Source organism: Anas platyrhynchos, chromosome 32, assembly GCF_047663525.1.
Source record: "Anas platyrhynchos isolate ZD024472 breed Pekin duck chromosome 32, IASCAAS_PekinDuck_T2T, whole genome shotgun sequence".
NCBI classification, from domain to species: domain Eukaryota; kingdom Metazoa; phylum Chordata; class Aves; order Anseriformes; family Anatidae; genus Anas; species Anas platyrhynchos.
This window is the reverse complement of record NC_092619.1, coordinates 5,995,291-6,020,662: the sequence shown is the minus strand read 5'-3', so window position 1 is coordinate 6,020,662 and position 25,372 is coordinate 5,995,291.

Below are 25,372 nucleotides of genomic sequence, written 5' to 3'. Positions count from 1 at the left end.
TGCCCCCAAAGGAAGGCTTTGGGTACAAGAGAACTCCCCAGGGGAGCCTTTACGCAGCCCCACATGCAACTGGACCCTCCAGGTTCGCTGTTCCTGAGCAAACAAAATATATCCCTAACAGGCATGTGAGAAGACTGAAAACCCGGGCCCCAGAAAACGCGTTGCGAGCCCCTTTGGACCATCCAAAAGTGCCCCCAAAGGAAGGCTTTGGGTACAAGAAAACTCCCCAGGGGAGCCTTTAAGCAGCCCCACATCAACTGGACCCTCCGGGTTCGCTGTTTCCGAGCATCCCTAAACATAGCCCTAGCAGGCATCGAAGACGACTGAAAAATCAGGCCCCAGGAAATGCGTACCGAGCCCTTTTCGCCCATCCAAAAGTGACCCCAAAGGAAGGCTTTGGGTACAAGTGAAATCCCCAGGGGAGCCTTTACGCAGCCCCACATGCAACTGGACCCTCCGGGTTCGCTGTTCCTGAGAAAACCTAAACGAAGTCCTAGGCAGCATCGGAGACGACTGAAAAATCAGGCCCCAGGCAATGCGTTGCGAGCCCTTTTCGCCCATCCAAAAGTAACGCCAAAGGAAGGCTTTGGGTACAAGAGAACTCCCCAGGGGAGCCTTTACGCAGCCCCACATGCAACTGGACCCTCCGGGTTCGCTGTTCCTGAGCAAACCTAAACGTATTCCTAGCCATCATCGGAGACGACTGAAAAATCAGGCCCCAGGAAATGCGTTGCGAGCCCCTTTAGACCATCCAAACGTGCCCCCAAAGGAAGGCTTTGGGTACAAGTGAACTCCCCAGGGGAGCCTTTACGCAGCCCCACATGGAACTGGACCCTCCGGGTTCGCTGTTTCCGAGCATCCCTAAACATATCCCTAGCCGGCATCGAAGACGATTGAAAAATCAAGCCCATGCAATGCGTTACGAGCCCTTTTCGCCTATCCATAAGTGCCCCAATGGAAGGCTTTGGGTACAAGAGAACTCCCCAGGGGAGCCTTTACGCAGCCCCACATGCAACTGGACCCTCCGGGTTCGCTGTTCTTGAGCAAACCTAAACGTAGCCCTAGCCGTCATCGGAGACGAGTGAAAAATCAGGCCCCAGGAAATGCGTTGCGAGCCCTTTTCGCCGATCCAAAAGTGCCCCCAAAGGAAGGCTTTGGGTACAAGACAACTCCCCAGGTGAGCACTTACGCAGCCCCACATGCAACTGGACCCTCCGGTTTCGATTTTTCCGAGCAACCCTAAATATATCCCTAGCCCGCATGGGAGAAGACTGAAAAACCGGGCCCCAGAAAATGCGTTGCGAGCCCCTTTTCGCCCATCCAAAAGTGCCCCCAGATGAAGGCTTTGGGTACAGCTGAAATCCCCAGGGGAGCTTTTACGCAGCCCCATATGCAAGTGGACCCTCCGGATTCGATTTTTCCGAGCAACCCTAAATATATCCCTAGCCGGCATGGGAGAAGACTGAAAAACCGGGCCCCAGAAATGGCGTTGCAAGCCCCATTGGACCATCCAAAAGTGCCCCCAAAGGAAGGCTTTGGGTACAAGAGAACTCCCCAGGGGAGCCTTTACGCAGCCCCACATGCAACTGGACCCTCCGGGTTCGCTGTTTCCGAGCATCCCTAAACATAGCTCTAGCCGGCATCGAAGATGACTAAAAAATCAGGCCCCAGGAAATGCGTACCGAGCCCTATTCGCCCATCCAAAAGTGCCCCTAAAGGAAGGCTTTGGGTACATCTGAAGTTCCCAGGGGAGCCTTTCCGCAGCCCTACATGCAACTGGACCCTCCTGGTTCGCTGTTCTTGAGCAAACCTAAACGTAGCCCTAGCCGTCATCGGAGACGAGTGAAAATTCAGGCCCCAGGAAATGCGGTGCGAGCCCTTTTCGCCCATCCAAAAGTGCCCCCAAAGGAAGGCTTTGCGTACATCTCAAGTTCCCATGGGAGCCTTTACGCAGCCCCACATGCAACTGGACCCTCCGTGTTCGCTGTTCCTGAGCAAACCTAAACGTAGCCCTAGCCGTCATCGGAGACGAGTGAAAAATCAGGCCCCAGGAAATGCGTTTCGAGCCCCTTTGGACCATCTAAAAGTGCCCCTAAAGGAAGGCTTTGGGTACAAGTGAACTCCACAGGGGAACCATTACGCAGCCCCAAATGCAAATGGACCCTCCGGGTTCGCTGTTCCTGAGCAAAACTAAACGTATTCCTAGCCATCATCGGAGACGACTGAAAAATCAGGCCCCAGGAAATGCGTTGCGAGCCCCTTTGGACCATCCACACGTGCCCCAAAGGAAGACTTTGGGTACAAGTGAACTCCCCAGGGGAGCCTTTACGCAACCCCACATGCAACTGGACCCTCCAGGTTCGCTGTTTCCGAGCATCCCTAAACATAGCCCTAGCCGGCATCGATGACGACTGAAAAATCAGGCCCCAGGAAAACGCGTTCCGAGCCCTTTTCGCCCATCCAAAGTGCCCACAAAGGAAGGCATTATGTACAATTGAACTCCCCAGGGGAGCCTTTACGCAGCCCCACATTCAACTGGACCCTCCGGGTTCGCTGTTCCTGAGCAAACCTAAACGTATTACTAGCCATCATCGGAGACGAGTTAAAAATCAGGCCCCAGGAAATGCGTTGCGAGCCCCTTTGGACCATCCAAACGTGCCCCCAAAGGAAGGCTTTGGGTACAAGTGAACTCCCCAGGGGAGCCTTTACGCAGCCCCACATGCAACTGGACCCTCCGGGTTCGCTGTTCCTGAGCAAACAAAATATATCCCTAACCGGCATGGGAGAAGACTGAAAACCAGGGCCCCAGAAAACGCTTTGCGAGCCCCTTTGGACCATCCAAAAGTGCCCCCAAAGGAAGGCTTTGGGTACAAGAGAACTCCCCAGGGGAGCCTTTACGCAGCCCCACATGCAACTGGACCCTCCAGGTTCGCTGTTCCTGAGCAAACAAAATATATCCCTAACAGGCATGTGAGAAGACTGAAAACCCGGGCCCCAGAAAACGCGTTGCGAGCCCCTTTGGACCATCCAAAAGTGCCCCCAAAGGAAGGCTTTGGGTACAAGAAAACTCCCCAGGGGAGCCTTTAAGCAGCCCCACATCAACTGGACCCTCCGGGTTCGCTGTTTCCGAGCATCCCTAAACATAGCCCTAGCCGGCATCGGAGACGACTGAAAAATCAGGCCCCAGGAAATGCGTTCCAAGCCTTTTTCGCCCATCCCAAAGTGCCCACAAAGGAAGGCTTTGGGTACAATTGAACTCCCCAGGGGAGCCTTTACGCAGCCCCACATGCAACTGGACCCTCCTGGTTCGCTGTTCCTGAGCAAACCTAAACGTAGCCCTAGCAGGCATCGAAGACGACTGAAAAATCAGGCCCCAGGAAATGCGTACCGAGCCCTTTTCGCCCATCCAAAAGTGACCCCAAAGGAAGGCTTTGGGTACAAGTGAAATCCCCAGGGGAGCCTTTACGCAGCCCCACATGCAACTGGACCCTCCGGGTTCGCTGTTCCTGAGAAAACCTAAACGAAGTCCTAGGCAGCATCGGAGACGACTGAAAAATCAGGCCCCAGGCAATGCGTTGCGAGCCCTTTTCGCCCATCCAAAAGTAACGCCAAAGGAAGGCTTTGGGTACTAGAGAACTCCCCAGGGGAGCCTTTACGCAGCCCCACATGCAACTGGACCCTCCGGGTTCGCTGTTCCTGAGCAAACCTAAACGTATTCCTAGCCATCATCGGAGACGACTGAAAAATCAGGCCCCAGGAAATGCGTTGCGAGCCCCTTTAGACCATCCAAACGTGCCCCCAAAGGAAGGCTTTGGGTACAAGTGAACTCCCCAGGGGAGCCTTTACGCAGCCCCACATGGAACTGGACCCTCCGGGTTCGCTGTTTCCGAGCATCCCTAAACATATCCCTAGCCGGCATCGAAGACGATTGAAAAATCAAGCCCATGCAATGCGTTACGAGCCCTTTTCGCCTATCCATAAGTGCCCCAATGGAAGGCTTTGGGTACAAGAGAACTCCCCAGGGGAGCCTTTACGCAGCCCCACATGCAACTGGACCCTCCGGGTTCGCTGTTCTTGAGCAAACCTAAACGTAGCCCTAGCCGTCATCGGAGACGAGTGAAAAATCAGGCCCCAGGAAATGCGTTGCGAGCCCTTTTCGCCGATCCAAAAGTGCCCCCAAAGGAAGGCTTTGGGTACAAGACAACTCCCCAGGTGAGCACTTACGCAGCCCCACATGCAACTGGACCCTCCGGTTTCGATTTTTCCGAGCAACCCTAAATATATCCCTAGCCCGCATGGGAGAAGACTGAAAAACCGGGCCCCAGAAAATGCGTTGCGAGCCCCTTTTCGCCCATCCAAAAGTGCCCCCAGATGAAGGCTTTGGGTACAGCTGAAATCCCCAGGGGAGCTTTTACGCAGCCCCATATGCAAGTGGACCCTCCGGATTCGATTTTTCCGAGCAACCCTAAATATATCCCTAGCCGGCATGGGAGAAGACTGAAAAACCGGGCCCCAGAAATGGCGTTGCAAGCCCCATTGGACCATCCAAAAGTGCCCCCAAAGGAAGGCTTTGGGTACAAGAGAACTCCCCAGGGGAGCCTTTACGCAGCCCCACATGCAACTGGACCCTCCGGGTTCGCTGTTTCCGAGCATCCCTAAACATAGCTCTAGCCGGCATCGAAGATGACTAAAAAATCAGGCCCCAGGAAATGCGTACCGAGCCCTATTCGCCCATCCAAAAGTGCCCCTAAAGGAAGGCTTTGGGTACATCTGAAGTTCCCAGGGGAGCCTTTCCGCAGCCCTACATGCAACTGGACCCTCCTGGTTCGCTGTTCTTGAGCAAACCTAAACGTAGCCCTAGCCGTCATCGGAGACGAGTGAAAATTCAGGCCCCAGGAAATGCGGTGCGAGCCCTTTTCGCCCATCCAAAAGTGCCCCCAAAGGAAGGCTTTGCGTACATCTCAAGTTCCCATGGGAGCCTTTACGCAGCCCCACATGCAACTGGACCCTCCGTGTTCGCTGTTCCTGAGCAAACCTAAACGTAGCCCTAGCCGTCATCGGAGACGAGTGAAAAATCAGGCCCCAGGAAATGCGTTTCGAGCCCCTTTGGACCATCTAAAAGTGCCCCTAAAGGAAGGCTTTGGGTACAAGTGAACTCCACAGGGGAACCATTACGCAGCCCCAAATGCAAATGGACCCTCCGGGTTCGCTGTTCCTGAGCAAAACTAAACGTATTCCTAGCCATCATCGGAGACGACTGAAAAATCAGGCCCCAGGAAATGCGTTGCGAGCCCCTTTGGACCATCCACACGTGCCCCAAAGGAAGACTTTGGGTACAAGTGAACTCCCCAGGGGAGCCTTTACGCAACCCCACATGCAACTGGACCCTCCAGGTTCGCTGTTTCCGAGCATCCCTAAACATAGCCCTAGCCGGCATCGATGACGACTGAAAAATCAGGCCCCAGGAAAACGCGTTCCGAGCCCTTTTCGCCCATCCAAAGTGCCCACAAAGGAAGGCATTATGTACAATTGAACTCCCCAGGGGAGCCTTTACGCAGCCCCACATTCAACTGGACCCTCCGGGTTCGCTGTTCCTGAGCAAACCTAAACGTATTACTAGCCATCATCGGAGACGAGTTAAAAATCAGGCCCCAGGAAATGCGTTGCGAGCCCCTTTGGACCATCCAAACGTGCCCCCAAAGGAAGGCTTTGGGTACAAGTGAACTCCCCAGGGGAGCCTTTACGCAGCCCCACATGCAACTGGACCCTCCGGGTTCGCTGTTCCTGAGCAAACAAAATATATCCCTAACCGGCATGGGAGAAGACTGAAAACCAGGGCCCCAGAAAACGCTTTGCGAGCCCCTTTGGACCATCCAAAAGTGCCCCCAAAGGAAGGCTTTGGGTACAAGAGAACTCCCCAGGGGAGCCTTTACGCAGCCCCACATGCAACTGGACCCTCCAGGTTCGCTGTTCCTGAGCAAACAAAATATATCCCTAACAGGCATGTGAGAAGACTGAAAACCCGGGCCCCAGAAAACGCGTTGCGAGCCCCTTTGGACCATCCAAAAGTGCCCCCAAAGGAAGGCTTTGGGTACAAGAAAACTCCCCAGGGGAGCCTTTAAGCAGCCCCACATCAACTGGACCCTCCGGGTTCGCTGTTTCCGAGCATCCCTAAACATAGCCCTAGCCGGCATCGGAGACGACTGAAAAATCAGGCCCCAGGAAATGCGTTCCAAGCCTTTTTCGCCCATCCCAAAGTGCCCACAAAGGAAGGCTTTGGGTACAATTGAACTCCCCAGGGGAGCCTTTACGCAGCCCCACATGCAACTGGACCCTCCTGGTTCGCTGTTCCTGAGCAAACCTAAACGTAGCCCTAGCAGGCATCGAAGACGACTGAAAAATCAGGCCCCAGGAAATGCGTACCGAGCCCTTTTCGCCCATCCAAAAGTGACCCCAAAGGAAGGCTTTGGGTACAAGTGAAATCCCCAGGGGAGCCTTTACGCAGCCCCACATGCAACTGGACCCTCCGGGTTCGCTGTTCCTGAGAAAACCTAAACGAAGTCCTAGGCAGCATCGGAGACGACTGAAAAATCAGGCCCCAGGCAATGCGTTGCGAGCCCTTTTCGCCCATCCAAAAGTAACGCCAAAGGAAGGCTTTGGGTACAAGAGAACTCCCCAGGGGAGCCTTTACGCAGCCCCACATGCAACTGGACCCTCCGGGTTCGCTGTTCCTGAGCAAACCTAAACGTATTCCTAGCCATCATCGGAGACGACTGAAAAATCAGGCCCCAGGAAATGCGTTGCGAGCCCCTTTAGACCATCCAAACGTGCCCCCAAAGGAAGGCTTTGGGTACAAGTGAACTCCCCAGGGGAGCCTTTACGCAGCCCCACATGGAACTGGACCCTCCGGGTTCGCTGTTTCCGAGCATCCCTAAACATATCCCTAGCCGGCATCGAAGACGATTGAAAAATCAAGCCCATGCAATGCGTTACGAGCCCTTTTCGCCTATCCATAAGTGCCCCAATGGAAGGCTTTGGGTACAAGAGAACTCCCCAGGGGAGCCTTTACGCAGCCCCACATGCAACTGGACCCTCCGGGTTCGCTGTTCTTGAGCAAACCTAAACGTAGCCCTAGCCGTCATCGGAGACGAGTGAAAAATCAGGCCCCAGGAAATGCGTTGCGAGCCCTTTTCGCCGATCCAAAAGTGCCCCCAAAGGAAGGCTTTGGGTACAAGACAACTCCCCAGGTGAGCACTTACGCAGCCCCACATGCAACTGGACCCTCCGGTTTCGATTTTTCCGAGCAACCCTAAATATATCCCTAGCCCGCATGGGAGAAGACTGAAAAACCGGGCCCCAGAAAATGCGTTGCGAGCCCCTTTTCGCCCATCCAAAAGTGCCCCCAGATGAAGGCTTTGGGTACAGCTGAAATCCCCAGGGGAGCTTTTACGCAGCCCCATATGCAAGTGGACCCTCCGGATTCGATTTTTCCGAGCAACCCTAAATATATCCCTAGCCGGCATGGGAGAAGACTGAAAAACCGGGCCCCAGAAATGGCGTTGCAAGCCCCATTGGACCATCCAAAAGTGCCCCCAAAGGAAGGCTTTGGGTACAAGAGAACTCCCCAGGGGAGCCTTTACGCAGCCCCACATGCAACTGGACCCTCCGGGTTCGCTGTTTCCGAGCATCCCTAAACATAGCTCTAGCCGGCATCGAAGATGACTAAAAAATCAGGCCCCAGGAAATGCGTACCGAGCCCTATTCGCCCATCCAAAAGTGCCCCTAAAGGAAGGCTTTGGGTACATCTGAAGTTCCCAGGGGAGCCTTTCCGCAGCCCTACATGCAACTGGACCCTCCTGGTTCGCTGTTCTTGAGCAAACCTAAACGTAGCCCTAGCCGTCATCGGAGACGAGTGAAAATTCAGGCCCCAGGAAATGCGGTGCGAGCCCTTTTCGCCCATCCAAAAGTGCCCCCAAAGGAAGGCTTTGCGTACATCTCAAGTTCCCATGGGAGCCTTTACGCAGCCCCACATGCAACTGGACCCTCCGTGTTCGCTGTTCCTGAGCAAACCTAAACGTAGCCCTAGCCGTCATCGGAGACGAGTGAAAAATCAGGCCCCAGGAAATGCGTTTCGAGCCCCTTTGGACCATCTAAAAGTGCCCCTAAAGGAAGGCTTTGGGTACAAGTGAACTCCACAGGGGAACCATTACGCAGCCCCAAATGCAAATGGACCCTCCGGGTTCGCTGTTCCTGAGCAAAACTAAACGTATTCCTAGCCATCATCGGAGACGACTGAAAAATCAGGCCCCAGGAAATGCGTTGCGAGCCCCTTTGGACCATCCACACGTGCCCCAAAGGAAGACTTTGGGTACAAGTGAACTCCCCAGGGGAGCCTTTACGCAACCCCACATGCAACTGGACCCTCCAGGTTCGCTGTTTCCGAGCATCCCTAAACATAGCCCTAGCCGGCATCGATGACGACTGAAAAATCAGGCCCCAGGAAAACGCGTTCCGAGCCCTTTTCGCCCATCCAAAGTGCCCACAAAGGAAGGCATTATGTACAATTGAACTCCCCAGGGGAGCCTTTACGCAGCCCCACATTCAACTGGACCCTCCGGGTTCGCTGTTCCTGAGCAAACCTAAACGTATTACTAGCCATCATCGGAGACGAGTTAAAAATCAGGCCCCAGGAAATGCGTTGCGAGCCCCTTTGGACCATCCAAACGTGCCCCCAAAGGAAGGCTTTGGGTACAAGTGAACTCCCCAGGGGAGCCTTTACGCAGCCCCACATGCAACTGGACCCTCCGGGTTCGCTGTTCCTGAGCAAACAAAATATATCCCTAACCGGCATGGGAGAAGACTGAAAACCAGGGCCCCAGAAAACGCTTTGCGAGCCCCTTTGGACCATCCAAAAGTGCCCCCAAAGGAAGGCTTTGGGTACAAGAGAACTCCCCAGGGGAGCCTTTACGCAGCCCCACATGCAACTGGACCCTCCAGGTTCGCTGTTCCTGAGCAAACAAAATATATCCCTAACAGGCATGTGAGAAGACTGAAAACCCGGGCCCCAGAAAACGCGTTGCGAGCCCCTTTGGACCATCCAAAAGTGCCCCCAAAGGAAGGCTTTGGGTACAAGAAAACTCCCCAGGGGAGCCTTTAAGCAGCCCCACATCAACTGGACCCTCCGGGTTCGCTGTTTCCGAGCATCCCTAAACATAGCCCTAGCCGGCATCGGAGACGACTGAAAAATCAGGCCCCAGGAAATGCGTACCGAGCCCTTTTCGCCCATCCAAAAGTGACCCCAAAGGAAGGCTTTGGGTACAATTGAACTCCCCAGGGGAGCCTTTACGCAGCCCCACATGCAACTGGACCCTCCGGGTTCGCTGTTCCTGAGAAAACCTAAACGAAGTCCTAGGCAGCATCGGAGACGACTGAAAAATCAGGCCCCAGGCAATGCGTTGCGAGCCCTTTTCGCCCATCCAAAAGTGACGCCAAAGGAAGGCTTTGGGTACTAGAGAACTCCCCAGGGGAGCCTTTACGCAGCCCCACATGCAACTGGACCCTCCGGGTTCGCTGTTCCTGAGCAAACCTAAACGTATTCCTAGCCATCATCGGAGACGACTGAAAAATCAGGCCCCAGGAAATGCGTTGCGAGCCCCTTTAGACCATCCAAACGTGCCCCCAAAGGAAGGCTTTGGGTACAAGTGAACTCCCCAGGGGAGCCTTTACGCAGCCCCACATGGAACTGGACCCTCCGGGTTCGCTGTTTCCGAGCATCCCTAAACATATCCCTAGCCGGCATCGAAGACGATTGAAAAATCAAGCCCATGCAATGCGTTACGAGCCCTTTTCGCCTATCCATAAGTGCCCCAATGGAAGGCTTTGGGTACAAGAGAACTCCCCAGGGGAGCCTTTACGCAGCCCCACATGCAACTGGACCCTCCGGGTTCGCTGTTCTTGAGCAAACCTAAACGTAGCCCTAGCCGTCATCGGAGACGAGTGAAAAATCAGGCCCCAGGAAATGCGTTGCGAGCCCTTTTCGCCGATCCAAAAGTGCCCCCAAAGGAAGGCTTTGGGTACAAGACAACTCCCCAGGTGAGCACTTACGCAGCCCCACATGCAACTGGACCCTCCGGTTTCGATTTTTCCGAGCAACCCTAAATATATCCCTAGCCCGCATGGGAGAAGACTGAAAAACCGGGCCCCAGAAAATGCGTTGCGAGCCCCTTTTCGCCCATCCAAAAGTGCCCCCAGATGAAGGCTTTGGGTACAGCTGAAATCCCCAGGGGAGCTTTTACGCAGCCCCATATGCAAGTGGACCCTCCGGATTCGATTTTTCCGAGCAACCCTAAATATATCCCTAGCCGGCATGGGAGAAGACTGAAAAACCGGGCCCCAGAAATGGCGTTGCAAGCCCCATTGGACCATCCAAAAGTGCCCCCAAAGGAAGGCTTTGGGTACAAGAGAACTCCCCAGGGGAGCCTTTACGCAGCCCCACATGCAACTGGACCCTCCGGGTTCGCTGTTTCCGAGCATCCCTAAACATAGCTCTAGCCGGCATCGAAGATGACTGAAAAATCAGGCCCCAGGAAATGCGTACCGAGCCCTATTCGCCCATCCAAAAGTGCCCCTAAAGGAAGGCTTTGGGTACATCTGAAGTTCCCAGGGGAGCCTTTCCGCAGCCCTACATGCAACTGGACCCTCCTGGTTCGCTGTTCTTGAGCAAACCTAAACGTAGCCCTAGCCGTCATCGGAGACGAGTGAAAATTCAGGCCCCAGGAAATGCGGTGCGAGCCCTTTTCGCCCATCCAAAAGTGCCCCCAAAGGAAGGCTTTGGATACAAGTGAACTCCCCAGGGGAGCCTTTACGCAGCCCCACATGCAACTGGACCCTCCGGGTTCGCTGTTTCCGAGCATCCCTAAACATAGCCCTAGCCGGCATCGATGACGACTGAAAATTCAGACCCCAGAATATGCGTTCCGAGCCCTTTTCGCCAAAGCAAAAGTGCCCCCAAAGGAAGGCTTTGGGTACAAGTGAACTCCCCAGGGGAGCCTTTACGCAGCCCCACATGCAACTGGACCCTCCGGGTTCGCTGTTTCCGAGCATCCCTAAACATAGCCCTAGCCGGCATCGATGACGACTGAAAATTCAGACCCCAGAATATGCGTTCCGAGCCCTTTTCGCCAAAGCAAAAGTGCCCCCAAAGGAAGGCTTTGGGTACAAGTGAACTCCCCAGGGGAGCCTTTACGCAGCCCCACATGCAACTGGACCCTCCGGGTTCGCTGTTCCTGAGCAAACCTAAACGTGGCCCTAGCCGTCATCGATAACGAGTGAAACATCAGGCCCCAGGAAATGCGTTGCGAGCCCCTTTGGACCATCCAAATGTGCCCCCAAAGGAAGGCTTTGGATACAAGTGAACTCCCCAGGGGAGCCTTTACGCAGCCTCACATGCAACTGGACCATCCGGGTTCGCTGTTTCCAAGCATCCCTAAACATAGCCCTAGCTGGCATCGAAGACTACTGAAAAATCAGGCCCCAGGAAACGCGTTGCGAGCCCTTTTCGCCCATCCAAAACTGCCCCCAAAGGAAGGCTTTGGGTACAAGAGAACTCTCCAGGGGAGCCTTTACGCAGCCCTACATGCAATTGGACTCTCCGGGTTCGATGTTCCTGAGCAAACCTAAACGTAGTCCTAGCCGTCATCGGAGACGAGTGAAAAATCAGGCCCCAGGAAATAAGTTCCGAGCCCTTTTCACCCATCCAAAAGTGCCCCCAAAGGAAGGCTTTGGGTACAAGTCAACTCCCCAGGGGAGCCTTTACGCAGCCACACATGCAACTGGACCCTCCGGGTTCGCTGTTTCCGAGCATTCCTAAATATATACCTTGCCGGCATCGAAGACGACTGAAAAATCAGGCCCCAGGAAATGCGTACCGAGCCCTTTTTGCCCATCCAAAAGTGCCCTCAAAGGAAGGCTTTGGGTACAAGTCAACTCCCCAGGGGAGCCTATACGCAGCCCCACATGCAACTGGACCCTCCGGGTTCGCTGTTTCCGAGCATCCCTAAACATAGCCCTAGCCGTCATCGGAGACGACTGAAAAATCAGGCCCCAGGAAATGCGTACCGAGCCCATTTTGCCCATCCAAAAGTGCCCCCAAAGGAAGGCTTTCGGTACAAGTGAACTCCACAGGGGAGCCTTTACGCAGCCCCACATGCAACTGGACCCTCCGGGTTCGCTGTTCCTGAGCAAACCTAAATATATCCCTAGCAGGCATGGGAGAAGACTGAAAAATCAGGCCCCAGGAAATGCGTTGTGAGCCCCGTTGGACCATCCAAAAGTGCCCCCAAAGGAAGGCTTTGGGTACAAGTGAACTCCCCAGGGGAGCCTTTAAGCAGCCCCACATGCAACTGGACCCTCCGGGTTCGCTGTTTCCGAGCATCCCTAAACATATCCCTACCCGGCATCGGAGACGACTGAAAAATCAGGCCCCAGGAAATGCGTTGCGAGCCCTTTTCGCCCATCCAAAAGTGCCCCCAAAGGAAGGCTTTGGATACTAGAGAACTCCCCAGGGGAGCCTTTACGCAGCCCCACATGCAACTGGACCCTCCGGGTTCGCTGTTCCTGAGCAAACCTAAACGTATTCCTAGCCGTCATCGGAGACAACAAAAAATCAGGCCCCAGGAAACGCGCTGCGAGCCCCTTTGGAAAATCCACACGTGCCCCAAAGGAAGACTTTGGGTACAAGTGAACTCCCCAGGGGAGCCTTTACACAGCCCCACATGCAACTGGACCCTCCGGGTTTGCTGTTCCTGAGCAAACCTAAACATAGTCCTAGCCATCATCGGAGACGAGTGAAAAATCAGGCCCCAGGAAATGCGTTGCGAGCCCCTTTGGACCATCCACACGTGCCCCAAAGGAAGACTTTGGGTACAAGTGAACTCCCCAGGGGAGCCTTTACGCAACCCCACATGCAACTGGACCCTCCAGGTTCGCTGTTTCCGAGCATCCCTAAACATAGCCCTAGCCGTCATCGGAGACGAGTGAAAAATCAGGCCCCAGGAAATGCGTTGCGAGCCCCTTTGGACCATCCAAATATGCCCCCAAAGGTAGGCATTGGGTACAAGAAAACTCCCCAGGGGAGACTTCACGCAGCCCCACATGCAACTGGACCCTCCGGGTTCGCTGTTCCTGAGCAAACCTAAACGTAGCCTTAGCCGTCATCGATAACGAGTGAAACATCAGGCCCCAGGAAATGCGTTGCGAGCCCCTTTGGACCATCCAAATGTGCCCCCAAAGGAAGGCTTTGGATACAAGTGAACTCCCCAAGGGAGCCTTTACGCAGCCCCACATGCAACTGGACCCTCCGGGTTCGCTGTTCCTGAGAAAACCTAAACGAAATCCTAGGCAGCATCGGAGACGACTGAAAAATCAGACCCCAGGAAATGCGTTCCGAGCCCTTTTCGCCAATCCAAAAGTGACCCCAAAGGAAGGCTTTGGGTACAAGAGAACTCCCCAGGGGAGCCTTTACGCAGCCCCACATGCAACTGGACCCTCCGGGTTCGCTTTTCCTGAGAAAACCGAAACGAAATCCTAGGCAGCATCGGAGACGACTGAAAAATCAGGCCCCAGGAAATGCGTTCCGAGCCCTTTTCGCCCATCCAAAAGTGACCCCAAAGGAAGGCTTTGGGTACAAGAGAACTCCCCAGGGGAGCCTTTACGCAGCCCCACATGCAACTGGACCCTCCGGGTTCGCTGTTCCTGAGCAAACCTAAACGTATTCCTAGCCGTCATCGGAGACAACTGAAAAATCAGGCCCCAGGAAATGCGCTGCGAGCCCCTTTGGAAAATCCACACGTGCCCCAAAGGAAGACTTTGGGTACAAGTGAACTCCCCAGGGGAGCCTTTACACAGCCCCACATGCAACTGGACCCTCCGGGTTTGCTGTTCCTGAGCAAACCTAAACGTAGTCCTAGCCATCATCGGAGACGAGTGAAAAATCAGGCCCCAGGAAATGCGTTGCGAGCCCCTTTGGACCATCCACACGTGCCCCAAAGGAAGACTTTGGGTACAAGTGAACTCTCCAGGGGAGCCTTTACGCAACCCCACATGCAACTGGACCCTCCAGGTTCGCTGTTTCCGAGCATCCCTAAACATAGCCCTAGCCGGCATCGATGACGACTGAAAATTCAGGCCCCAGAATATGCGTTCCGAGCCCTTTTCGCCAAAGCAAATGTGCCCCCAAAGGAAGGCTTTGGGTACAAGTGAACTCCCCAGGGGAGCCTTTACGCAGCCCCACATGCAACTGGACCCTCCGGGTTCGCTGTTCCTGAGCAAACCTAAACGTAGCCCTAGCCGTCATCGGAGACGAGTGAAAAATCAGGCCCCAGGAAATGCGTTGCGAGCCCCTTTGGACCATCCAAATATGTCCCCAAAGGTAGGCATTGGGTACAAGAAAACTCCCCATGGGAGACTTCACGCAGCCCCACATGCAACTGGACCCTCCGGGTTCGCTGTTCCTGAGCAAACCTAAACGTAGCCTTAGCCATCATCGGAGACAAGTGAAAAATCAGGCCCCAGGAAATGCGTTGCGAGCCCCTTTGAACCATCCAAAAGTGCCCCCTAAGGAATGCTTTGGGTACAAGTGAACTCCCCAGGGGAGCCTTTACGCAGCCCCACATGCAACTGGACCCTCCGGGTTCGCTGTTTCCGAGCATCCCTAAACATAGCCCTAGCCGGCATCGATGACGACTGAAAATTCAGGCCCCAGAATATGCGTTCCACGCCCTTTTCGCCAAAGCAAAAGTGCCCCCAAAGGAAGGCTTTGGGTACAAGTGAACTCCCCAGGGGAGCCTTTACGCAGCCCCACATGCAACTGGACCCTCCGGGTTCGCTGTTCCTGAGCAAACCTAAACGTAGCCCTAGCCGTCATCGGAGACGAGTGAAAAATCAGGCCCCAGGAAATGCGTTGCGAGCCCCTTTGAACCATCCAAAAGTGCCCCCAAAGGAAGGCTTTGGGTACAAGAGAACTCCCCAGGGGAGCCTTTACGCAGCCCCACATGCAACTGGACCCTCCGGGTTCGATTTTTCCGAGCATCCCTAAACTAAGCCCTAGTGGGCATCAGAGACGACTGAAAAGTCAGTCCCCAGGAAATGCGTTCCGAGCCCCTTTCGCCCATCCAAAAGTGCCCCCAAAGGAAGGCTTTGGGTACAAGAGAACTCCCCAGGGGAGCCTTTACGCAGCCCCACATGCAACTGGACCCTCCGGGTTCGCTGTTCCTGAGCAAACCTAAACGTAGCCCTAGCCGTCATCGATAACGAGTGAAACATCAGGCCCCAGGAAATGCGTTGCGAGCCCCTTTGGACCATCCAAAAGTGCCCCCAAAGGAAGGCTTTGGATACAAGTGAACTCCCCAGGGGAGCCTTTACGCAACCCCACATGCAACTGGACCCTCCAGGTTCGCTGTTTCCGAGCATCCCTAAACATAGCCCTAGCCGTCATCGGAGACGAGTGAAAAATCAGGCCCCAGGAAATGCGTTGCGAGCCCCTTTGGACCATCCAAATATGCCCCCAAAGGTAGGCATTGGGTACAAGAAAACTCCCCAGGGGAGACTTCACGCAGCCCCACATGCAACTGGACCCTCCGGGTTCGCTGTTCCTGAGCAAACCTAAACGTAGCCTTAGCCGTCATCGATAACGAGTGAAACATCAGGCCCCAGGAAATGCGTTGCGAGCCCCTTTGGACCATCCAAATGTGCCCCCAAAGGAAGGCTTTGGATACAAGTGAACTCCCCAGGGGAGCCTTTACGCAGCCCCACATGCAACTGGACCCTCCGGGTTCGCTGTTCCTGAGAAAACCTAAACGAAATCCTAGGCAGCATCGGAGACGACTGAAAAATCAGGCCCCAGGAAATGCGTTCCGAGCCCTTTTCGCCAATCCAAAAGTGACCCCAAAGGAAGGCTTTGGGTACAAGAGAACTCCCCAGGGGAGCCTTTACGCAGCCCCACATGCAACTGGACCCTCCGGGTTCGCTGTTCCTGAGAAAACCGAAACGAAATCCTAGGCAGCATCGGAGACGACTGAAAAATCAGGCCCCAGGAAATGCGTTCCGAGCCCTTTTCGCCCATCCAAAAGTGACCCCAAAGGAAGGCTTTGGGTACAAGAGAACTCCCCAGGGGAGCCTTTACGCAGCCCCACATGCAACTGGACCCTCCGGGTTCGCTGTTCCTGAGCAAACCTAAACGTATTCCTAGCCGTCATCGGAGACAACTGAAAAATCAGGCCCCAGGAAACGCGCTGCGAGCCCCTTTGGAAAATCCACACGTGCCCCAAAGGAAGACTTTGGGTACAAGTGAACTCCCCAGGGGAGCCTTTACACAGCCCCACATGCAACTGGACCCTCCGGGTTTGCTGTTCCTGAGCAAACCTAAACGTAGTCCTAGCCATCATCGGAGACGAGTGAAAAATCAGGCCCCAGGAAATGCGTTGCGAGCCCCTTTGGACCATCCACACGTGCCCCAAAGGAAGACTTTGGGTACAAGTGAACTCTCCAGGGGAGCCTTTACGCAACCCCACATGCAACTGGACCCTCCAGGTTCGCTGTTTCCGAGCATCCCTAAACATAGCCCTAGCCGGCATCGATGACGACTGAAAATTCAGGCCCCAGAATATGCGTTCCGAGCCCTTTTCGCCAAAGCAAATGTGCCCCCAAAGGAAGGCTTTGGGTACAAGTGAACTCCCCAGGGGAGCCTTTACGCAGCCCCACATGCAACTGGACCCTCCGGGTTCGCTGTTCCTGAGCAAACCTAAACGTAGCCCTAGCCGTCATCGGAGACGAGTGAAAAATCAGGCCCCAGGAAATGCGTTGCGAGCCCCTTTGGACCATCCAAATATGTCCCCAAAGGTAGGCATTGGGTACAAGAAAACTCCCCATGGGAGACTTCACGCAGCCCCACATGCAACTGGACCCTCCGGGTTCGCTGTTCCTGAGCAAACCTAAACGTAGCCTTAGCCATCATCGGAGACAAGTGAAAAATCAGGCCCCAGGAAATGCGTTGCGAGCCCCTTTGAACCATCCAAAAGTGCCCCCAAAGGAATGCTTTGGGTACAAGTGAACTCCCCAGGGGAGCCTTTACGCAGCCCCACATGCAACTGGACCCTCCGGGTTCGCTGTTTCCGAGCATCCCTAAACATAGCCCTAGCCGGCATCGATGACGACTGAAAATTCAGGCCCCAGAATATGCGTTCCACGCCCTTTTCGCCAAAGCAAAAGTGCCCCCAAAGGAAGGCTTTGGGTACAAGTGAACTCCCCAGGGGAGCCTTTACGCAGCCCCACATGCAACTGGACCCTCCGGGTTCGCTGTTCCTGAGCAAACCTAAACGTAGCCCTAGCCGTCATCGGAGACGAGTGAAAAATCAGGCCCCAGGAAATGCGTTGCGAGCCCCTTTGAACCATCCAAAAGTGCCCCCAAAGGAAGGCTTTGGGTACAAGAGAACTCCCCAGGGGAGCCTTTACGCAGCCCCACATGCAACTGGACCCTCCGGGTTCGATTTTTCCGAGCATCCCTAAACTAAGCCCTAGTGGGCATCAGAGACGACTGAAAAGTCAGTCCCCAGGAAATGCGTTCCGAGCCCCTTTCGCCCATCCAAAAGTGCCCCCAAAGGAAGGCTTTGGGTACAAGAGAACTCCCCAGGGGAGCCTTTACGCAGCCCCACATGCAACTGGACCCTCCGGGTTCGCTGTTCCTGAGCAAACCTAAACGTAGCCCTAGCCGTCATCGATAACGAGTGAAACATCAGGCCCCAGGAAATGCGTTGCGAGCCCCTTTGGACCATCCAAAAGTGCCCCCAAAGGAAGGCTTTGGATACAAGTGAACTCCCCAGGGGAGCCTTTACGCAACCCCACATGCAACTGGACCCTCCAGGTTCGCTGTTTCCGAGCATCCCTAAACATAGCCCTAGCCGTCATCGGAGACGAGTGAAAAATCAGGCCCCAGGAAATGCGTTGCGAGCCCCTTTGGACCATCCAAATATGCCCCCAAAGGTAGGCATTGGGTACAAGAAAACTCCCCAGGGGAGACTTCACGCAGCCCCACATGCAACTGGACCCTCCGGTTTCACTGTTCCTGAGCAAACCTAAACGTAGCCTTAGCCGTCATCGATAACGAGTGAAACATCAGGCCCCAGGAAATGCGTTGCGAGCCCTTTTCACCCATCCAAAAGTGCCCACAAAGGAAGGCTTTGGATACAAGTGAACTCCCCAGGGGAGCCTTTACGCAGCCCCACATGCAACTGGACCCTCCGGGTTCGCTGTTCCTGAGAAAACCTAAACGAAATCCTAGGCAGCATCGGAGACGACTGAAAAATCAGGCCCCAGGAAATGCGTTCCGAGCCCTTTTCGCCAATCCAAAAGTGACCCCAAAGGAAGGCTTTGGGTACAAGAGAACTCCCCAGGGGAGCCTTTACGCAGCCCCACATGCAACTGGACCCTCCGGGTTCGCTGTTCCTGAGAAAACCGAAACAAAATCCTAGGCAGCATCGGAGACGACTGAAAAATCAGGCCCCAGGAAATGCGTTCCGAGCCCTTTTCGCCCATCCAAAAGTGACCCCAAAGGAAGGCTTTGGGTACAAGAGAACTCCCCAGGGGAGCCTTTACGCAGCCCCACATGCAACTGGACCCTCCGGGTTCGCTGTTCCTGAGCAAACCTAAACGTATTCCTAGCCGTCATCGGAGACAACTGAAAAATCAGGCCCCAGGAAACGCGCTGCGAGCCCCTTTGGAAAATCCACACGTGCCCCAAAGGAAGACTTTGGGTACAAGTGAACTCCCCAGGGGAGCCTTTACACAGCCCCACATGCAACTGAACCCTCCGAGTTTGCTGTTCCTGAGCAAACCTAAACGTAGTCCTAGCCATCATCGGAGACGAGTGAAAAATCAGGCCCCAGGAAATGCGTTGCGAGCCCCTTTGGACCATCCACACGTGCCCCAAAGGAAGACTTTGGGTACAAGTGAACTCTCCAGGGGAGCCTTTACGCAACCCCACATGCAACTGGACCCTCCAGGTTCGCTGTTTCCGAGCATCCCTAAACATAGCCCTAGCCGGCATCGATGACGACTGAAAATTCAGGCCCCAGAATATGCGTTCCGAGCCCTTTTCGCCAAAGCAAATGTGCCCCCAAAGGAAGGCTTTGGGTACAAGAGAACTCCCCAGGGGAGCCTTTACGCAGCCCCACATGCAACTGGACCCTCCGGGTTCGCTGTTCCTGAGCAAACCTAAACGTAGCCCTAGCCGTCATCGATAACGAGTGAAACATCAGGCCCCAGGAAATGCGTTGCGAGCCCCTTTGGACCATCCAAAAGTGCCCCCAAAGGAAGGCTTTGGATACAAGTGAACTCCCCAGGGGAGCCTTTACGCAACCCCACATGCAACTGGACCCTCCAGGTTCGCTGTTTCCGAGCATCCCTAAACATAGCCCTAGCCGTCATCGGAGACGAGTGAAAAATCAGGCCCCAGGAAATGCGTTGCGAGCCCCTTTGGACCATCCAAATATGCCCCCAAAGGTAGGCATTGGGTACAAGAAAACTCCCCAGGGGAGACTTCACGCAGCCCCACATGCAACTGGACCCTCCGGGTTCGCTGTTCCTGAGCAAACCTAAACGTAGCCTTAGCCGTCATCGATAACGAGTGAAACATCAGGCCCCAGGAAATGCGTTGCGAGCCCCTTTGGACCATCCAAATGTGCCCCCAAAGGAAGGCTTTGGATACAAGTGAACTCCCCAGGGGAGCCTTTACGCAGCCCCACATGCAACTGGACCCTCCGGGTTCGCTGTTTCCGAGCATCCCTAAACATAGCCCTAGCTGGCATCGAAGACGACTGAAAAATCAGGCCCCAGGAAATGCGTTCCGATCCCTTTTCGCCCATCCAAAAGTGCCCCCAAAGGAAGGCTTTGGGTACAAGAGAACTCTCCAGGGGAGCCTTTACGCAGCCCCACATGCAACTGGACCCTCCGGGTTCGCTGTTCCTGAGAAAACCGAAACAAAATCCTAGGCAGCATCGGAGACGACTGAAAAATCAGGCCCCAGGAAATGCGTTCCGAGCCCTTTTCGCCCATCCAAAAGTGACCCCAAAGGAAGGCTTTGGGTACAAGAGAACTCCCCAGGGGAGCCTTTAAGCAGCCCCACATGCAACTGGACCCTCCGGGTTCGCTGTTCCTGAGCAAACCTAAACGTATTCCTAGCCGTCATCGGAGACAACTGAAAAATCAGGCCCCAGGAAACGCGCTGCGAGCCCCTTTGGAAAATCCACACGTGCCCCAAAGGAAGACTTTGGGTACAAGTGAACTCCCCAGGGGAGCCTTTACACAGCCCCACATGCAACTGAACCCTCCGAGTTTGCTTTTCCTGAGCAAACCTAAACGTAGTCCTAGCCATCATCGGAGACGAGTGAAAAATCAGGCCCCAGGAAATGCGTTGCGAGCCCCTTTGGACCATCCACACGTGCCCCAAAGGAAGACTTTGGGTACAAGTGAACTCTCCAGGGGAGCCTTTACGCAACCCCACATGCAACTGGACCCTCCAGGTTCGCTGTTTCCGAGCATCCCTAAACATAGCCCTAGCCGGCATCGATGACGACTGAAAATTCAGGCCCCAGAATATGCGTTCCGAGCCCTTTTCGCCAAAGCAAATGTGCCCCCAAAGGAAGGCTTTGGGTACAAGTGAACTCCCCAGGGGAGCCTTTACGCAGCCCCACATGCAACTGGACCCTCCGGGTTCGCTGTTCCTGAGCAAACCTAAACGTAGCCCTAGCCGTCATCGGAGACGAGTGAAAAATCAGGCCCCAGGAAATGCGTTGCGAGCCCCTTTGGACCATCCAAATATGTCCCCAAAGGTAGGCATTGGGTACAAGAAAACTCCCCAGGGGAGACTTCACGCAGCCCCACATGCAACTGGACCCTCCGGGTTCGCTGTTCCTGAGCAAACCTAAACGTAGCCTTAGCCATCATCCGAGACAAGTGAAAAATCAGGCCCCAGGAAATGCGTTGCGAGCCCCTTTGAACCATCCAAAAGTGCCCCCAAAGGAATGCTTTGGGTACAAGTGAACTCCCCAGGGGAGCATTTACGCAGCCCCACATGCAACTGGACCCTCCGGGTTCGCTGTTCCTGAGCAAACCTAAACGTAGCCCTAGCCGTCATCGGAGACGAGTGAAAAATCAGGCCCCAGGAAATGCGTTGCGAGCCCCTTTGGACCATCCAAATATGTCCCCAAAGGTAGGCATTCGGTACAAGAAAACTCCCCATGGGAGACTTCACGCAGCCCCACATGCAACTGGACCCTCCGGGTTCGCTGTTCCTGAGCAAACCTAAACGTAGCCTTAGCCATCATCGGAGACAAGTGAAAAATCAGGCCCCAGGAAATGCGTTGAGAGCCCCTTTGAACCATCCAAAAGTGCCCCCAAAGGAATGCTTTGGGTACAAGTGAACTCCCCAGGGGAGCCTTTACGCAGCCCCACATGCAACTGGACCCTCCGGGTTCGCTGTTTCCGAGCATCCCTAAACATAGCCCTAGCCGGCATCGATGACGACTGAAAATTCAGGCCCCAGAATATGCGTTCCACGCCCTTTTCGCCAAAGCAAAAGTGCCCCCAAAGGAAGGCTTTGGGTACAAGTGAACTCCCCAGGGGAGCCTTTACGCAGCCCCACATGCAACTGGACCCTCCGGGTTCGCTGTTCCTGAGCAAACCTAAACGTAGCCCTAGCCGTCATCGGAGACGAGTGAAAAATCAGGCCCCAGGAAATGCGTTGCGAGCCCCTTTGAACCATCCAAAAGTGCCCCCAAAGGAAGGCTTTGGGTACAAGAGAACTCCCCAGGGGAGCCTTTACGCAGCCCCACATGCAACTGGACCCTCCGGGTTCGATTTTTCCGAGCATCCCTAAACTAAGCCCTAGTGGGCATCAGAGACGACTGAAAAGTCAGTCCCCAGGAAATGCGTTCCGAGCCCCTTTCGCCCATCCAAAAGTGCCCCCAAAGGAAGGCTTTGGGTACAAGAGAACTCCCCAGGGGAGCCTTTACGCAGCCCCACATGCAACTGGACCCTCCGGGTTCGCTGTTCCTGAGCAAACCTAAACGTAGCCCTAGCCGTCATCGATAACGAGTGAAACATCAGGCCCCAGGAAATGCGTTGCGAGCCCCTTTGGACCATCCAAAAGTGCCCCCAAAGGAAGGCTTTGGATACAAGTGAACTCCCCAGGGGAGCCTTTACGCAACCCCACATGCAACTGGACCCTCCAGGTTCGCTGTTTCCGAGCATCCCTAAACATAGCCCTAGCCGTCATCGGAGACGAGTGAAAAATCAGGCCCCAGGAAATGCGTTGCGAGCCCCTTTGGACCATCCAAATATGCCCCCAAAGGTAGGCATTGGGTACAAGAAAACTCCCCAGGGGAGACTTCACGCAGCCCCACATGCAACTGGACCCTCCGGGTTCGCTGTTCCTGAGCAAACCTAAACGTAGCCTTAGCCGTCATCGATAACGAGTGAAACATCAGGCCCCAGGAAATGCGTTGCGAGCCCCTTTGGACCATCCAAATGTGCCCCCAAAGGAAGGCTTTGGATACAAGTGAACTCCCCAGGGGAGCCTTTACGCAGCCCCACATGCAACTGGACCCTCCGGGTTCGCTGTTCCTGAGAAAACCTAAACGAAATCCTAGGCAGCATCGGAGACGACTGAAAAATCAGGCCCCAGGAAATACGTTCCGAGCCCTTTTCGCCAATCCAAAAGTGACCCCAAAGGAAGGCTTTGGGTACAAGAGAACTCCCCAGGGGAGCCTTTACGCAGCCCCACATGCAACTGGACCCTCCGGGTTCGCTGTTCCTGAGAAAACCGAAACGAAATCCTAGGCAGCATCGGAGACGACTGAAAAATCAGGCCCCAGGAAATGCGTTCCGAGCCCTTTTCGCCCATCCAAAAGTGACCCCAAAGGAAGGCTTTGGGTACAAGAGAACTCCCCAGGGGAGCCTTTACGCAGCCCCACATGCAACTGGACCCTTCGGGTTCGCTGTTCCTGAGCAAACCTAAACGTATTCCTAGCCGTCATCGGAGACAACTGAAAAATCAGGCCCCAGGAAACGCGCTGCGAGCCCCTTTGGAAAATCCACACGTGCCCCAAAGGAAGACTTTGGGTACAAGTGAACTCCCCAGGGGAGCCTTTACACAGCCCCACATGCAACTGGACCCTCCGGGTTTGCTGTTCCTGAGCAAACCTAAACGTAGTCCTAGCCATCATCGGAGACGAGTGAAAAATCAGGCCCCAGGAAATGCGTTGCGAGCCCCTTTGGACCATCCACACGTGCCCCAAAGGAAGACTTTGGGTACAAGTGAACTCTCCAGGGGAGCCTTTACGCAACCCCACATGCAACTGGACCCTCCAGGTTCGCTGTTTCCGAGCATCCCTAAACATAGCCCTAGCCGGCATCGATGACGACTGAAAATTCAGGCCCCAGAATATGCGTTCCGAGCCCTTTTCGCCAAAGCAAATGTGCCCCCAAAGGAAGGCTTTGGGTACAAGTGAACTCCCCAGGGGAGCCTTTACGCAGCCCCACATGCAACTGGACCCTCCGGGTTCGCTGTTCCTGAGCAAACCTAAACGTAGCCCTAGCCGTCATCGGAGACGAGTGAAAAATCAGGCCCCAGGAAATGCGTTGCGAGCCCCTTTGGACCATCCAAATATGTCCCCAAAGGTAGGCATTGGGTACAAGAAAACTCCCCATGGGAGACTTCACGCAGCCCCACATGCAACTGGACCCTCCGGGTTCGCTGTTCCTGAGCAAACCTAAACGTAGCCTTAGCCATCATCGGAGACAAGTGAAAAATCAGGCCCCAGGAAATGCGTTGCGAGCCCCTTTGAACCATCCAAAAGTGCCCCCAAAGGAATGCTTTGGGTACAAGTGAACTCCCCAGGGGAGCCTTTACGCAGCCCCACATGCAACTGGACCCTCCGGGTTCGCTGTTTCCGAGCATCCCTAAACATAGCCCTAGCCGGCATCGATGACGACTGAAAATTCAGGCCCCAGAATATGCGTTCCACGCCCTTTTCGCCAAAGCAAAAGTGCCCCCAAAGGAAGGCTTTGGGTACAAGTGAACTCCCCAGGGGAGCCTTTACGCAGCCCCACATGCAACTGGACCCTCCGGGTTCGCTGTTCCTGAGCAAACCTAAACGTAGCCCTAGCCGTCATCGGAGACGAGTGAAAAATCAGGCCCCAGGAAATGCGTTGCGAGCCCCTTTGAACCATCCAAAAGTGCCCCGAAAAGGAATGCTTTGGGTACAAGTGAACTCCCCAGGGGAGCCTTTACGCAGCCCTACATGCAACTGGACCCTCCGGGTTCGATTTTTCCGAGCATCCCTAAACTAAGCCCTAGTGGGCATCAGAGACGACTGAAAAGTCAGTCCCCAGGAAATGCGTTCCGAGCCCCTTTCGCCCATCCAAAAGTGCCCCCAAAGGAAGGCTTTGGGTACAAGAGAACTCCCCAGGGGAGCCTTTACGCAGCCCCACATGCAACTGGACCCTCCGGGTTCGCTGTTCCTGAGCAAACCTAAACGTAGCCCTAGCCGTCATCGATAACGAGTGAAACATCAGGCCCCAGGAAATGCGTTGCGAGCCCCTTTGGACCATCCAAAAGTGCCCCCAAAGGAAGGCTTTGGATACAAGTGAACTCCCCAGGGGAGCCTTTACGCAGCCCCACATGCAACTGGACCCTCCGGGTTCGCTGTTCCTGAGCAAACCTAAACGTAGCCCTAGCCATCATCGGAGACGAGTGAAAAATCAGGCCCCAGGAAATGCGTTGCGAGCCCCTTTGAACCATCCAAAAGTGCCCCCAAAGGAAGGCTTTGGGTACAAGAGAACTCCCCAGGTGAGCCTTTACGCAGCCCCACATGCAATTGGACTCTCCGGGTTCGATGTTCCTGAGCAAACCTAAACGTAGCCCTAGCCGTCATGGGAGACGAGTGAAAAATCAGGCCCCAGGAAATGCGTTGCGAGCCCCTTTGGACCATCCAAAAGTGCCCCCAAAGGAAGGCTTTGGGTACAAGTCAACTCCCCAGGGGAGCCTATACTCAGCCCCATATGGAACTGGACCCTCCGAGTTCGCTGTTTCCGAGCATTCCTAAATATATCCCTTGCCGGCATCAGAGACGACTGAAAAATCAGGCCCAGGCAATGCGTTCCGAGCCCTTTTCGCCTATTCATAAGTGCCCCAAAGGAAGGCTTTGGGTACAAGAAAACTCCCCAGGTGAGCCTATACGCAGCCCCACATGCTACTGGACCCTCCGGGTTCGCTGTTCCTGAGCAAACCTAAACGTGGCCCTAGCCGTCATCGGAGACG